The sequence below is a fragment of the Oreochromis aureus genome, unplaced genomic scaffold (assembly GCF_013358895.1).
Source record: "Oreochromis aureus strain Israel breed Guangdong unplaced genomic scaffold, ZZ_aureus HiC_scaffold_388, whole genome shotgun sequence".
NCBI lineage: Eukaryota > Metazoa > Chordata > Actinopteri > Cichliformes > Cichlidae > Oreochromis > Oreochromis aureus.
The window spans coordinates 43,410-59,142 of NW_024108935.1; the positions used below are offsets into that span (position 1 = coordinate 43,410).

At 37.1% G+C, this 15,733-nt stretch overlaps 3 long non-coding RNA genes across 4 annotated transcripts; 1 reads left to right on the forward strand and 2 right to left on the reverse strand.

Annotated features, from left to right (window-relative positions):
* Window positions 1-756: 756 nt before the first annotated feature.
* Window positions 757-1,254, reverse strand: LOC120437067. Its single transcript, XR_005610798.1, has 3 exons — window positions 1,230-1,254; window positions 953-1,139; window positions 757-789 (listed from the first exon to the last, which is right to left on the reverse strand). It is a non-coding gene; the product is annotated as an uncharacterized LOC120437067 (long non-coding RNA).
* Window positions 1,255-1,269: 15 nt separating this feature from the next.
* Window positions 1,270-3,147, reverse strand: LOC120437064. Of its 2 annotated transcripts, none has more exons than XR_005610796.1 (4): window positions 2,943-3,147; window positions 1,907-1,969; window positions 1,609-1,732; window positions 1,270-1,488 (listed from the first exon to the last, which is right to left on the reverse strand). It is a non-coding gene; the product is annotated as an uncharacterized LOC120437064 (long non-coding RNA). The 2 variants fall into 2 exon arrangements; XR_005610795.1 differs by having other exon boundaries at window positions 1,859-1,969.
* Window positions 3,148-10,365: 7,218 nt separating this feature from the next.
* On the forward strand, window positions 10,366-11,271 carry LOC120437066. The gene is made up of 3 exons (XR_005610797.1): window positions 10,366-10,437; window positions 10,595-10,912; window positions 10,998-11,271. It is a non-coding gene; the product is annotated as an uncharacterized LOC120437066 (long non-coding RNA).
* Window positions 11,272-15,733: the final 4,462 nt, after the last annotated feature.

Consider the following 15,733-nt stretch of genomic DNA (forward strand, 5'->3'; position numbering starts at 1 on the left):
TAAAGGTACACTCTGTAAGGCTGCATCTTTAGCCTGAGTATGAATCTCAAAAAACACTTCCTCCATTGAGGAGACAAAACTATTCACAGTAGATTGGCTTAATCCAGCTGCCCTGAGTTGTGCAACAGCAGAGGCACACATATCCAAAGTGCTCTTATTTGACCTTTTCAGATGTTGTGGGTGTGTTTCTTCTACATTAGTTGACATCACCTCCCCTGTAGTGCTAACTTCTTTAACTGCCACATCAGGCTGTAGATTAACATCAGCGTCAGCCTGTTGGTCAAAATAGTTAAGGTGTTTGGTATTTAAATGTTTTCTAAAACCTGTGGTTTGGATGAACGTGTACATGTTGTGAAGCATAGTGTTGTAAGATGTGCCAAACACAAAATGTGCTTTAAACAGTTCATCAAAAGAACCAAGTGAAGAGGTAGACTTGCATGGCATGGCATTCTTGTCAAGAATAATGAAGAACCAGTGGATGTCATTCTTTTCACCCCAACAGCCAGGAGGTCGGGTTGAGTGCTGGTAGTGACGGCATCAAGGTGCTCTTGGATATTTGTTCCAGTCTGAAAAGACAAATACAGACAGGCAATAAGAATCAAGTTTTCTTAAACTGGTAATTCATAACATAAAAATAGAAAAGAAACACAAACCTTCTTGAAGACCACAAGATGCCTTTCTGCTTGAGAAGCTGACACCTTCCCTGGTCTCTTCCGACCCTGACCAGATGATGGAATCAGATGTAATAGCAATAAATTGCTATTGTCCCACCTGTCCCACTGTCCCAGCCTGCAAAAATTATTTGTTTTTAATAAAGTTGAATCATCATCAACAATATATTTCAATGCATTGAAAAAATGTTTGAGTAGACCCAAAAGACAAAAAGGATAACTGTTCTGTGACAAACATTATATATGCTATGAATGTGCTAATCAAAGAAACAACAGCTCACCAATGTCAGCATTAACTTCAGTGGCATCCTCAGGTGAGTCAGCTGCCAGCAAGAGTTCTTTCAGGTCACTGGTAGAAGGAAGCTTTCTGCCTTGTTGGATAATCTTTCTTTTGAATGCTGTTGGCCACCTCTCCAGCAACCTGCCTGATACATCCTCACCAAACATCAGTACAAAATCCTGTTCGATCTGTAACAGGGAAGAGAATAGAGAATTATATCTGCTATCTACAAAATATTAAAGTGTGTTTACATTGTCAAAGTAATGACAAATATTCACCAAGCCTTTGAGATCTTTGAAACGTGGAAAACAGACAGTATGTTGCTTGACAGCAGGAGGTCAAGGACCATGCTGTGTTGATAAACAAATGTCAACTTCATCTTCTTCTTGACTGTGTCTTCATCAGCTGAATGTTTCATCAGAGAGATTGTATCCTTGCACTCATTCTCACTCAGCACCTTCTCTGTAACAAACTGCAACTCTCGTCTGACAGTTGGTCCACCACACTGGTCTTCACTCGATGATCCATCTCCTGGTGCTAGACAATATGAAATACAGCTTCTTTATCAAAACTAATAACAACATTTAATAACCATTATTAATAAAGAACCACAATGTGGAACCGTATTATGTATTTCCACTGAATTATAAATGTTACCTCCAGATGATAATCGCCTCCCTTTAGCGGTGCATCTCTGTATGGTTTTAATCCTCCAGGCCAAGTACCCAGTGCCACTCTCGCCATCATAATAATGTTCCTTGGAGAGTGACATGTACAGACACTGATAAATGAATGAACAAAATAAGTTATGTAACAATGAACAGTTGATAAGGACATACATTTTAGCAGGATTTAAAATGTTTAAACGTGATTTTGGTTGTATCAGTTATTACTATGAGCTACTTACATAGCCATTTTTGGAGTAAGGGCCACTGAGGTAAGGGAAAAAGGTTACAATTCCTCTGGCATGCTTCCTGTAGACAGTAATTTCTTATAGTCAGTGCTCTTCATCGAACTACTGTAAACAGAAAATGTGAATATTAAAACAGTCCCATAAATACCAGTAAAACAGCCTTGCATTGTTATTTCTTACACTGTATGTTACTTTTTCAGTGTAACAAGGTGTTTCAGCCCTTTGGCTGTAGTTTTTAAGCCCTGTACTAAATGAGTATTTCACCTACATGAAATATATTCCTCAATACAAAACTAAAATAATTACTAGTACTTTTACCGTTTGTCTGATCTAACTTAGCACTAGGGAGTCAGTATTTTGTTCATCTTTAGTTTAACATACTGAATAGTCTGCTAACCAAAATGGAAAAAGGTAACTTGTGTCAATACCATCATTAGTTAACATCAAGTTAACTCACTACAAATACAAACACTGTCATCTTAAGTTAAAACTAATAAAAGAAAACATTACAAACTGAATCCTGGATATTTTGGATACTTTATCAAGTTTATACTGCCTGCTGGTTGTAATAACAGTAACTGTAAAATCGCTAAAGACAGCGGAATTGAAATAAGACAATAACCTTACTGAAAACGACCTCTATAGCTAGGTATCCAAAAAGAAGTGAAAGGTGTAACATTAGTGTAAAATTTTAATTAGTTAATGCTTGCCTTACATAATTTAAAATGTAACAATAACAAGCGGTGCCCGTGCACCAATGTTAGCCAAAATGCTAGTTAGCTAGCTAATGTTAATATGTAGCTCCCAACACATAGAGGGTTTAATTTAATGGAATTTCAAACATGCTAGAACACAACACAATCACCACTACACACTGAAATACATTAACAATCCTTACAGTCTTAGCCCACACTAATTAACAACCTTACGTTAGCATACAGACAGTGTCACATTTGCTTCAGGTACAAAATGAAATATATAATAAACATGGACAAAAGGAATGTAACCTTATTTTAACATGCTACTTGTGTTTAAAATGTCAAATTGTTGGTTTAATAAGTGAATATGAACAACTTACCGTGTAACTGATGTGAAGAAAATGGCGCCGTGAAAAATCCTCTCAGTTTGAAAAGGAGTCTGTGGTGGGAGGAGCTTTCTAGTGTAACATTGACACTGCGTTTTTTAACTCCGCGAATTATCACCCACACTGGGAGGCGTTTTGCTCCAGCTGTCGTTATAATGACTCTATTAGAGTAAATACACTTTAACACTGCTGATTTAACACTGGGAAATTTACTGTGTGGCAGCATAGAATGGGTGGGGGTAAAACAGGAACACAGGAAGTGAAGGACTAGTCAAAAGAGGCAAGGGTGATTAAAAAATAAAACAGGAACACACACACAGATACTGGGTCTTACATCCTTAACTGCAAAGAAAGAACATGAAGAGTTTTCAAAGGTGTCAGATACAAACAGTCCAAATAATCTGCACACAGGTATGGATCGGGATGAATCACAGGTATACTAAACACCAACATATCCAGCAGTCAGTATATGGAGAGGCTGAATTTAATCGACGCTCACTTCTGAGCTGATGAGCCTTCCAGTTACACAGAGACATGGACTTTTTTCAACTTGAAAGCTAAAACTGAAGACGAACCGTTCCAACCATCTCATTTTCATTTTAAAAGAAACCTCTTTTCAATATTTATTAATTAAATTGTATATTTTAATATATATTTTATATTGTTATGTGGGTTACCTTCATTTACCATTAGTCATATGACTTTTAAAACTCTAACCACATACCTGTTTGCTATGTCCTCCCAGATACAGTATAGGGTTTTTCATGTTAATGTAGACTGAGTGTATGCTGAGTTTTCTCACAGATTTTGTTTATGACATTTTGGACTTTTTCTTGAGATCTTAGAGATTGGTATAGATAAGTACAGAACTGTGTTGTTGTCCAGATGAGACTTATTGATGTTGACTTGCAGCATATCCATAAAAAACAAACAAAGTATAATCTCTTGGACCAAAGTAAGATCTGACATATATATCTCATTATCCCATTCTGATACAGATGAAAGTGATAAGCAGTCAGAGTTGTTTGTCCTACAGCGTTGGCCCGACCCATGATTATGCAGCTGAAATGAGAGGAGTAAGAACACACAGTTCATTTGACTGCACACTGCAATCTACTGACACCTAGTGGTGAGATTTTACATATGTTTAAATCAACCTTTAAACTTTAAATCAGCCTTCTAATTCTAAAGTGATTGTTATAAATTGACATATTATATTATTTAATTATTATTTATTTATTATTTATATTTTTAAATGTTGTGTGTGTTGATTTTTACTGCTTAACCTGAAGACAAAAGACTATAAATGTAACATTTTCATCAATGTTTTGTAACTTGAGCCACACTTACCTGCACCAGTTATGGTACAAAGTTTTGTAGTGGTGCCTGTGCTTTTTTTTTTTTTTAGGAAAGTGACACATAGTTTAAAATTAATTTGACCAACATGCATATTAATGTGCATAATGCCAAAAAGGATTTGATTAGCAAGATTTTTTCCTTTTGAACAAAGTTCTAATGCATAAATATAGAACATATAATGGAACCAGTGGAACATGTAATGATTTTCATTCATGACACGATATGTAAACAAATTGATACGTTGGTTTGCTCTAACTGGATAAGTGTGATTTAAAAGGTGGCTTTAAACCTTTGTGTGTCTAAGATGAATACTTGGGATGTACAGAATTCAGATAATTATTGTTTGCTAACATCACAGAAAATGTGACGACTAAATTCAAACAAACTGAGAAGCATTTTATGTGTTTAGTTATATATTTAGCGAATATTCTGTGACATCTTTGAAAGAAAAACTTAAAAACTTCCATCTCCTGTTTTGGTACACCTGTTTAAGTTAGCTCTGTGTTTTTCTGCATTTTTGTGAGCACCCAAAACAAATTATATTTTTTAAAGGATGAATCAGCCATTTATGCTTTGTGTTGGCCTATTTTTCTATACAACCCATTTAGAGCCCACCGTGGCAGCACGTGTTTTAAAAACAAAGTGGAAAAAAAAAAGTGTTTTGTGGTCATCACTTTGCTAGGCTCAGTTCAAGCTGTGTGTTGACAAGAAAAAAATTCTGAGAAAAGTTGAACAGGAAACAAAGTGTACAAGAGAAAAGACACATTGGATCAATCGCTCTACAATTTGGATTAAAAAGATCTGAACATCAATCTCTGCTGAATTTCTACATCTACAGGTAATATCTGACAGTGATGTTATCTCCATGATGTAAACAATATTGTTACTAACTGACTGTAGGTGGCATAGATCAGTATTTGTGTAAGAAGAAGACTTGTCTGCTCGACAGTAGTAACATGTTAATGCCAGTGTATACAGACACACACTGGCCATAACAGGGCCTGTTGGTTCACAGTACAATGAAAGAGCCTCCTTTGCCTTTAGTGTGCTTTAATGTACTATAGACTGTCTGAGCTTAATATCAGATACTGATTTTAAAAAAAATTATAGTCATAGAAATAGAAATCCTGACCTGCTAAAAAAAAAGTGTTCAGATAGGAAGTTTGTGTGCAGTTTGTGTTGTTTTTCAATAAATGGATGTGCTTTTAATATCAAACTTTTATTGAACAATAAATATAAAACACATTCAATACATGTCGTGATGGGATGAAGAATTTGAAAGAGCACCACAGGCTCATAGGGCAGGTCTTTGGTAATATAATGATTTTGATTTTGAAATATCTGAATATGATTTGTTAATATTAAAACTTTGGATTTTTACAGTTACGGTGAAGTTCAGGTCTGTTTCTCTCGTTGTCTCATGGTCATGATGTTCAAGCTAAATCGAGCAGCACTGCTCTTTATTCTGCTATTAGTAACGTGGGCGTGTTTTTGCAGGTAAAGGACACATTTATGTTTTAGATTCACTTTTTCCAGATACAAATGTAGATAGAATTTTATATTGAATAATTGTCTCCATTAAACTATAGAGATCGCTAAAGACGACCACAGAGATATGCTGGTGTCCAGAGGAGACTCAGTGACACTGACTTGCAACATATCCAAGACAAATGCAACACTGATCACCTGGACCAACAACAGATCTCTTTTCAATATTCCATTGTGCTGAATGGCACCTATTCAAATTTCTCATTTCATAGACTAAAAATAAATCATGAGTTTCCTACAAAGCTAATTATTTTTAGTGCTCAACCTGAAGATGAAGGACTTTATACATGTAACATAACAGACAGACGTGGTGTAAACAGCATTACATGGAATTTAACTGTGTCTGAGAGTCCCAAAGGTAGGTAGGACAAAAAACACTGCCAATCACTTCAATAACCAATTTAAATTAATTCACTGTTGATTTTATGCAGAATCCACTTCATCACAGTATTTTCTATATATGCTCCCAGCTGCAATTGCATTCTTTTTTTATGTGGCATCACACTGGCTGTCTTTCTCTACAGGTAAGACAAAATTATTTTCCTAGTGAATGCATGAATTATTTTCTTTTCTGTTCAGGTGTAGAATTGTTGTCAGTAATGGTAACTGTGATTTAATCATGAAGCTCATACACCATTTCTTTTGTGTCTGCCTGCATTTAAAAATGACAAATTATTGTTTTTATGTCTTGATGCATGCTCAATCATCCAGGTAAGTAAATCCTAAAAGTTTGAGTCTGTTCTTCTGGAAGTAGTGTTTTCAGTGGGAGAAACCTTTTGTCACTCATACAAGTGACTTCTTTTTATGTTGACCATGCAGTATAATTTTATTTACACGATCAGGTTTTGAAATGTGCTTAGGCTTCATCAAGGAAGAAAAAGACTAAAGGAAATGGAAATTATTCTGTGTGGCTCATATCATGGATTTCATGGCTAAGATTGATACAGTTTCTGTTTTCTGTATCTGCAATGTTTTTAAAGCGTATTTTGAAAAGGAAATTCAAATACACAATAATGTTAACAAAATGCATACAGATTCATCAAACCCGGTCACCAGACGCTATTTAACTGTTTGTAGCCTGAGGCAGTTTCCTGTTTTGTTGACTTTTTCCAAATGATAATGTAAAAGATGAACATTTTAATAAACATATTATACATACCATATTATATACTATATTAAATAACCAAACAGGACAGGCAAAAAAAAAAAAAAAAAAAAGATTTGCCTGTACTCTGGATTCTCTCTGTTTCCTGTCTTGTTTCAAGATCATTATTGTTCAACCGAAAAATAAAACTGCATTTTCTCCTTTCTAACCAACTGTTTGTGTCGTGCATTTTGGATCTTTGAATTGAACTTAACTACTTTTGGTTGTGAATGTGGCTGCTTAGTTTTTAGTCTTTTTTCTTTTCTTTTTTTTGTTTTTACTCAAAAATAAAGGTGAAAGACATGATTCTGGAAGTTTGTTTAGCATTGATAAGGTGTTCATTATACCGAACGTGAAATTCAACGGCCACTATGAAGACACTTCATTCAAACTGATATTTTAACAGCTAACTAACAGATCGTTAGGTCTAATGTCAGACCTCGATGGCGCAGAGGTTCATCATTGTGAACAAAACCAAGACACTCTGTACGGTTCTCACTTGCTAGCAGGGAAGTCACGTGTGTGTGTGGGTGTGTACGTGACTGAGTGCATGTGTGTATGTGTCTCTGTATATGTGACTTCTCACACACAATATATGCTTACAACTGTTTAATCACATTTCCTAGTTATCCAAAGGTCATCTCCCTCACCGTATATGGCTTAACTTTAATGGTTCAGCATATACAAGCACAAACGAGCCCCTAAATGGCCGGGGTGAACATCCTTTACCAGATAAGGAACCAGAACCTTTAGATAGAATGTGCCTGCAGTTAAACACTATAACTAATTGACTCCCGACAGGAACAGAAAAATCTCTAAACATACAGTTTAAGGACAAGGTTTACAAATTTAAGTACAACAATGAAAACTATTATCAAAATCAACCTAACACAAACAATCTTGTTCAGTCATTTCGATACATTTGTGATGGTCCTGGGTCTGATCTCACAGCTCTCTGAGTTTTGTTTCTAACTTAGTTATTTGAATATTTTGAGATTCATGGTTTGCTTAATATTTATGATGTTTCTTAGTTTTGTACTACTTAGTGAATTTAGTCTTGTTTTTGCTTCTGAGTTGGTTCTTCATCTATTACATTGGAATAATAGCATCCCAGTTTAATTCCTCAGTGAGCTGAGTGCAGGATTTGACCCCGTTTCTTTAATTTGTTATTTTAACTGAAAGGAAGGTTTGTGTACAGGAAATGAATTACTGTTGTTCCATGTGTGAAACAAAATGAAATGAAATGAAATGAAATTTCTGGTGTCAAAGATTCAATAAGGTTCTGGAGACATTCCTCAGAGATTTTGGTTCATACTGCACTGTAAAATCTAATTAGTTCCCAGAACTCAAAAAAATTATGGAAACTCGTTGCCTCAAAAAATTGAGTAAAGCTTAGCTAAAAATGACTAAGTTAGGACAACTTATTTACTTTGAGTACTCTGTACAAGCTCATTTGTTCCCAGAACTCAAAAAAATTGGATCACGTTTACGTAAGATGACCAAGTTAGGGCAACTTACTCATTTTGAGTACACTGTACAGCCTTGTTAGTTCCCAGAACTCAAAAAATTATGGAAACTCGTTGCCTCAAAAAACTAAGTAAAGCTTACTTAAGATGACTGTTAGGACAACTAATGTATAAGTTGTCCTAACAGTCATCTTAAGTAACTTTACTTAGTTTTTTGAGGCAACGAAGCCTATAATTTTTACTACTAATACTGCAAGTCTGCAGTATTAACAATAACTTGATATTTCTGACTGTACAATACTAATTGTTTACCTACTGACAAACATGTTAAGTTCAACTAAATGAAAAAACAATTTGTGGTAACCTGAATATGATTAAAAATAATTAACAACAATTTTTGTAATGATGTTAAAATCAGCCCAACTTTTATTTTCAAACACAACAAAGTATAACAGCCAACATACTGGACACTGTTCTGCTGAACAACAAACAATTATATTGCCATCACTGTTATAATCTTACAATGAAACAAAGTCTCAGATTTAATTATTCTGAAAATAAGTTTAGGTCTACCACAAGTTTGTTTTGTACTTACATTACTTATATAATCAAAATAAAATATTTGTTGTTCTGTCACAAGTGCAGTCTCTAATTTAAACAACACATTTGTTTTCCATTCCAACACATGAGCTGGAATGTTGTATTATTTTAAGGATGCTTGTTTCCAGTCCAGGCATTACTGCCTGAATGACTGTCATGGATCGAGGTGATCCAAATGTAAGTGCAGAAGAAAGTCTTTAACTTCCCTTAAGTACAGTGGCAGTGGATGTGGGTTGGAGATGCAATGAGCTTGAACCTGCAGGCGACCATCTTCACTGACCACACCATCTGTGACGGAGGACTCATCTCTCCTGTTGTCCTGCAAGCAAACAATCATATTTTTTGGAACATGAACTTAATTGCTTTCTTAAAACATTTTTTTCTGCATTTGGTATAGAACAGGCTCCCTCCCCACCGGAGAGGTGACATTCAATGTCCCAAATTGTCAGTCTGGATAACCCTGACCACCACCCAACACACAATAATGTCATGAAAGCATCATTTTAAAAAAGGGCTATGCAAACATGGCCTCCCCTCTGTCAGTGCGCCCCAGGGTGGCTGTGGCTACAACGTAGCTTGCCATCACCAGTGTGTGAATGTGTGTATGAATGGGTGAATGACTGGATATGTAAAGCGCTTTGGGGTCCTTAGGGACCAGAAAAGCGCTATATAAATACAGGCCATTTACCAATAACTTTCATTCTAATGATGTGCAAAATGATTTTGGGCACAAAACAGATTTTGCTGTTAGAAAACTTGCAGACTTCACTATATACAGTGTAGACCCTCTAAACTAAGTTTGGGGGATGTGATCTTTCAAGAAATGCAGACCAAACTGTTGTTGTTTGTTTACTTACACAGCATGTCTTGTAGAATTAACTGTGGTCACCAGCAACAGCATAGTGCAGTCATATCATTTTACAGTGTGATGTGAAAGCGTCCAAAAGTATCTGCATATTTGTCAGCTCCATGATGAAACTTTCCACCACATCCTTTTCATTCCTGTGACTAGAAAATGGACCCACCAGACTGTGAGGCATCTGAACTGCCACAGGTGGTGCTACCAGTTATTTGCCGTGTTTAGTTTCTTGAATTGTGTTTGGATTTTGACAATTTTTAGTTAAACTGATTCATTTCATACATTACATCCATGTAAATTATCGTTTCAACAAATGGTGACACATTCACATACATTAGTTCAGAATTCAGCAATAAAGCAACTAACCACTTCCTTTTTGTGGCTCCTCCTCAGACACAAATAAAGCTGACAGTAAAGTTCAGGTCTGTTTCTCTCTCTGTCTGATGATGTTCAAGCTAAACCAAGCAGCACTGCTCTTCATCGAGCTATTAGTGATGTGTCATGTCTTTGAAGGTAAAGAGCACATTTGTGTTTAAGATTCTTTTTTCTAGATTAGATACCGATATATATTTATATTGACTGATTGTCTCCGTTAAACTTTATACACTGTTAGAGCTATCCAGATGTTATATTAAGATATATTTATATTTTTATTTCCTTTAAACTTCAGTAATGCTTCAAAATGAAAACGGAGCTATGACGGTGCCCAGAGGAGACTCAGTGACGCTGACTTGCAACATATCCAAGGAAAATGCCTCACTAATCACCTGGACTAACGGCAGATCAGTTTATCAATATTCCATTGTGCTGAATCGCACCTATTCAAGTTTCTCATTGCACAGACTGAAAATAAATCATGAGTTCCCTACAAAGCTAATTATTTTTAGTGCTCAGCCTGAAGATGAAGGAATTTATGCATGTACCATAACAGGCCAAAGTGGTGTAAACAGCATTACATGGAATTTAACTGTGTCTGAGAGTCCCAAAGGTAGGTAGCGAAAAAAGGCAGATGAGTCACTTCTAGTAAAGGTCAAACAAGCCATTTAAATTAATTCTCTGCTGATTTTATACAGAATCTATTCCATCACAATATTTTCTATACATATTTCCACCTGCAATTGGATTCCTTCTGTGTGGCATCACGCTAGCTGTCTTCCTCTACAGGTGAGTAAAACCTTTATAACTTTATCATCAATGCATGAATGTTGCTCTTTTCTATGCTGCTGCAGAACTGTTGCAAGTGCTTGTAAGACTGATTTCGTTATTAAACTTGAACAACATTTTTTTATTGTGTATGCCTGCATTTAAAGAGTTAGTTCATCTCAAATTACCAATGATTATTTTTACTTGACCGAGCCGTTAATTTTATGTACATGTTCAGGATTTGAAACATCTAAATGCTGTGTCTTGTGAATTTTGTGTGTTCACTATTTCTGCAAACACCACAAATCTATTCTAAATTTAAACAGGTGAATCAGCCCTGTGTGCTTTAGCTTGGCCTATTTTTCTATGCGGTAGAGGATGAAAAGAGGAAATGTCAGTAGTGAAGACATGTTTAAATGTGGTTAGAGTCAGAGTCAAGTTGAGTATAGGGCCATTTTCTATCCAACCACAACCTCTATGTTCCTTTTTTAACTAGAAAAGTATACCAGCTGTTTATTTTCTCAGAGCCCAGTTTGCAGAGGCTCATCATACTTAAACCTAAAAGATTTTGGAGAACAAAGAAAAAAGAACAAGCCATGAGTCTGGATATTAGTTTGATGTCTCAGTTTGAGATCCGGCAATAAGAAGGACAACAAAATTGTAATGCTGAATTCATGACAAGGATAATCTGAGAGAAGACGAGGATAAATCGCAGCAAAAATTTCTGGCACAACTTCACCTACTTCCAAGGTGCATGGAGAGGATGAAAGAATTCACAAAGCAGGAACTCCAGCAACACTTGAGGGAAGATGAACAACTTTAATAATTGACCGCTGCATTTGACATGGCCTTCATCAGAGTCATAGTAAAACATTGTGAAAATTGCTTAAATACAAGACAGGAAACAGAAAAAATTCAAATTAACCAGTCAAAACTTCATAGATAGGTCAGCTGACATATAGGTATTGGTTATTTGGTTAAGTCACGCCCAAGTAAATACGTAAAATAAGTAAAATAACACATGCATGAAATGCATAAGAAGGATACTATAAATATACACACAGATTTAAAAAAACCCCCCAAAAGGGCAGTATTTAATAATAAGTACAATAGTTTACTATTAAATACTGCCTTTTTTTTCTTTTTCTTTTTTTAAATCTGTGTGTATATTTATAGTATCCTTCTTATGCATTTCATGCATGTGTTATTTTCAGACATACGGGGGTTATGTCACGCCCCCTCCTCCTCATCATTAATGATCTAGTCCAGTATTTACTTGGGCGTGACTTAACCAAATAACCAATACCTACCTATTATATGTCAGCTGACCTATCTATGAAGTTTTGACTGGTTAATTTGAATTTTTTCCGGTTTCCTGTCTTGTATTTAAGCAATTTTCTACAATGTTTTACTATGACCCTGATGAAGGCCACAAGCCGAAATGCAGCGGTCAGTTATTAAAGTTGTTCATCTTCCCTCAAGTGTTGCTGGAGTTCCTGCTTTGTGAAGACGAGGATAACTCAAGGATAACTGGATCATAGGTGTAACTAAACATAAACATTTACCAGGTATGGCCTGGTATTTTTATGTTTAACTTGTGTTACGGCTGCCGTTGTCGGTTGGGTTTATGACATGCAAATGTGAGTGTGCAGGTGCGCCTCCAGGAGTGGTGGATCCCGAAGATGGTACGCCAGGACTGGATGCTGCTCTGGAGGCGGAGTATAAGACGGCGCGGTTGAGGACGGCAATTATCCATCCTCGGTTTTACCCCAACCGGCTGGGGCTGCGACATGCCCTGTGTTGCTTTGCTGGTCCAGGAGGAAGTAGGGGTGGATCGCCTTTTCAGTTGGGTACAGTTTTCTCATGTTTAGTTAGTCAGGGAGGTAAGCGATTGGTGTTTGGTTATGTTTCTTTGAGGCTAGGTAAGCAATCGCTCCTCTGAGTTAGTTTCCCTTTGTTTGTTATTTTGGCGTGCGTCCACCCCGAAGCCTGAGTGACTCCTGTGAACCCATTTTCGTTTCGTGTTTGTAAATAAACTATTTCATGTTTTAATTATTGTGTGATGTGCTGCTTGGGGTCGAGCAGGGATGGATCACTCTTCCTGTTGCGGTCGGGTTTCCTAGACCGGTGTTCCAGATCAACTGGCGTTTAGATCAACTGGCGTTGGTCGAACAGATGTGTGGCAGACTTGCGTTTCAGGAGCTGCTACCGACAAACCAGCAAAAAAAACAACAACAAAAAAAAAAACGCCAAATGTGTCATCTGTGACACTTGTGAGGTTATCTCAAACACACTCCGCCAGTCTTGATGCCGTTGAACAACAAAATGTTTAAAAATGTCGCGAGTTTACCTGGTGATATCCTCATGCGCGACGCGATCGCGAAAACAGCAAACAATTAACACCACGCCGATGTTGTTCACAGGACAGCAAGAGTAAACGATCGGGAGACTCTAGTCGTCGTTATCGTCCCCCTCGCACGTTTAATTTCTCCGATTTCAGCGTTTTTGCTTCACAACTAAAGCGTGCAGTTTACTTTGTGTGCACTAACATGGACTCGAATCAACCAGCGCCACCTCTGGCCAAGTGCCACAGCCTACATCCAGATTAACTTGTGACACATCTGCACCTGCTGCTATGATCACATTGAGTAGAGGCTGAGTGGCTGCACTTACCCCGGTACATCCAAATCTACCCACAAACATGTTGAAAGATGCAATCCCAGCAATGTGGATTGTCAACACTAAAAACAATCAGTAAGCAAAGACAACAGGGATCAATTTTTTCTGTTTATTTAGCACCCACAACATTTGTAGTCGCCTTCTGCACAGGGGAAGTCCACACACACTGTGTGGTACCACTTTCCGCAGAAGGTGCATTCAATCTGCAAGACTGAATGAGATTGTCAGGGTCATTGTCTGACTGTTTATTACTAATCACCTGCTGTACATTCACAGTAACTGCCATCTCCTTACAAATGTTTATTAGATTAACCACACTTATACAGACTGTATATAACTACCAACTCTAAAATGTTTGTTCGCAGAGCAAAGACACAAGCAGACTACGCTAACGACATGTGATGTTACAACACTAGTGAAATATTAGTGTCATTTCATTCATTTCAAAGGTTTATTTGCATGACGCACAAACAGACACAATTGAAAGGTACAAATGTATTGTGCATGAAACTAATTCAAACGTGGTGCAGATGTGTGTCACAAGTTAATCTGGCTGTAGGCTGTGGCACTTGGCCAGAGGTGGCGCTGGTTGATTCGAGTCCATGTTAGTGCACACAAAGTAAACTGCACGCTTTAGTTGTGAAGCAAAAACGCTGAAATCGGAGAAATTAAACGTGCGAGGGGGACGATAACGACGACTAGAGTCTCCCGATCGTTTACTCTTGCTGTCCTGTGAACAACATCGGCGTGGTGTTAATTGTTTGCTGTTTTCGCGATCGCGTCGCGCATGAGGATATCACCAGGTAAACTCGCGACATTTTTAAACATTTTGTTGTTCAACGGCATCAAGACTGGCGGAGTGTGTTTGAGATAACCTCACAAGTGTCACAGATGACACATTTGGCGTTTTTTTTTTTTTTTTTTTTTTTGCTGGTTTGTCGGTAGCAGCTCCTGAAACGCAAGTCTGCCACACATCTGTTCGACCAACGCCAGTTGATCTAAACGCCAGTTGATCTGGAACACCGGCCGTAACACTTGTTTTTAGAGGTAAGTCGCAGCGAGTGAGCAAGCACAAGAGTGTAACAGTATATAGTTAGATTATTGTACTTATATATAACAAAATGAGCTGTATTACAGAGTGTTACTATACAAAAAAGGAAAGCTTTCAAGGACAGTTTTCATGTTTTCTATTGATATGTATTTTCATTTGGTGTTGTTTGCAAATTATGTTTTAATATATAAACAATTCAATATATAATTCAATTCATTATCTATCATGTTAAAAAATACAGCTACAAATAGTGACTGCTTTCACTGTCTGGAAATTCTCACAGTGATGGACGTTTTGCATTTCCTGTGGTCACTATAAGATTTAGAGTTTGTTAAGATTTACTAACCAACTCTCATATGATAATGGACCTGAAACAGGTGGATATAACTAAGATGTACGCTGTCATTATTGGTCACTGCTTTTACTCTGCAGAAAAATGATAATGAGGACACTGAATCAGGATCCAGTCCAGGATCAGTTTGCACCTAATTCAGGAGACCAGGTCAGAAGATCTTTGTCATCTGTAACACTTTCCTAGTGTCACCACCGATTCTTATTTGATCCTTTTTGGTCTTTACAGGCAGCGTTCTCTCAACCACAGGGTGGCACTGCTCACTGTAAAAACAACAAACAGAGCCGTCAGTATATGGAGAGGCTGAATTTAATCTATGGTCACTACTGAGCTGATGAGTCTTCCAGTTAGACAGAAACATGGACGTTTTTCAACTTGAAAGCTGAAACTGCAGGGGAAAGCCATCATAGGGAGGACAGCAGGGCTACTGTTGCCAAGAAATTTTGGATTCAAGGACTACGAACTAAACATGTTGTTGCCGAGACAGAATGAATTTTTAAATAAGTTTTCAGTGCAGTGAAAACGTATTCAGGAACATTGTATATTAATGTATTTAAAAGGCTATAACGGTTACTGAAAGGTAC